The sequence below is a fragment of the Phyllostomus discolor genome, chromosome 4 (assembly GCF_004126475.2).
Source record: "Phyllostomus discolor isolate MPI-MPIP mPhyDis1 chromosome 4, mPhyDis1.pri.v3, whole genome shotgun sequence".
Taxonomy (NCBI): Eukaryota; Metazoa; Chordata; class Mammalia; order Chiroptera; family Phyllostomidae; genus Phyllostomus; species Phyllostomus discolor.
The window spans coordinates 179,796,838-179,798,260 of record NC_040906.2 but is presented as its reverse complement, the minus strand read 5'-3'; positions in this window follow the sequence as shown (position 1 = coordinate 179,798,260).

Here is a 1,423-nt window from a genome sequence, read left to right as displayed (position 1 = left end):
CTGCCTAGTCAAAACACAAGAAGTGGTCCAGGAATGCTGAAAAAAAGGAAGAGCTCCAATTGAGAAAAATGGGTAAGGCTGTTGAGAAAAATTAATAAAGTTGAGGTTCGTCTCACATGGAAGAAATGATACTGAATTATTCAATTATACGTTCTTCTAACTGAATGTTCCAGATTTAACATATCTTAACACTCAGTGATAGTATGTAAAGGGTATTTATATCTTTTCTAATTTGAAAGGAAAAGGGGAAAGGAATAAATATTACTTTTAACCCAGAAATTCAGGCCAAAGCTGACATTTGTTATGTTCTTATCTTAATTGACCTAAGTAATTAATTTGTGGAAAAAGTAGAACATTTATTTCAGCAATGTGTAGTGGTACTTGTTGACCAAAAAAAACATGTCTAATTTGCTATGCGAGTAAATATCCACACATTAGTATTTCATTATTACCCTTACAATAGGCAGAAATAAATCAACTCCTAGGTTATCTAAAAGCATACACAAGGCTGATTTTAAGTTTTGAAATGTGCAGGAATGTCCTGTCATGACAATATTAAACACTTTAGGATCTCAAAGTTAAAGGAAGCTTAAGATCCTCTGGTCCAGTCATTCCATCAATGAAATCTCTTTTACAACATCCCCACCAAGTGGTCATCCACTTTATGCTTGGGTGCCTAGAGGTCCAGCATATTCTCCGTAGGCAGATAATTTCAGCTTTGAACTATGGTCCTAAAATAAAACAAACAAACAAACAACAAAAACAAAACAAAACAAAAAACAGCCCAAATATATCTCCCTGAAGTGCCTAACCCTTACACCAACTACAGTCTTCAGAGGCATCTGCTCTCTCTTCCACAGGACAATTTGATGGTTCTGGTAGTAACAATGTTCCTTGTCCTCCCTTTCTCAAACCACCCCTAAGTCTTCTATTCTTGGAGCTTACCCTTCCCAGATTTCTCAACCTTTCCCCACATAATATGGCTTTCGGTTCCACAACCATCCTAAAGGGTCTCCTCTGGACTCATTCTGCTTTACCAATATGTCCCTCATTTGCTGGTGCACAGGTTAAAACACTATGCTCAGAAGGGGATAGACAACAGGGAAACATGACACCAGTGGTCAATCTCCTTCTTCTAATGTTGTTGTCCTACTTCAATGCCCTAGGATCATATTTACTTTTATTAAGTTATGTCCTAAAGGGAATCAGGCAACATATAAGGGTCTATATAATATCTGAAGAACAAAGGTTTTTTTCCAAAGAAGTTAAGAAAAATCCATTTTGTCCCTGGGTTTCCAAGATGGAAACCAATTATAAAGTTCATTTCAAGGGTTCCAATTAATCTAACATCTTTCATAAAAATATTTTTATTGATTATGCTATTACAGTTGTCCCAATTATTCTCCCTTTAACACCCTCCACC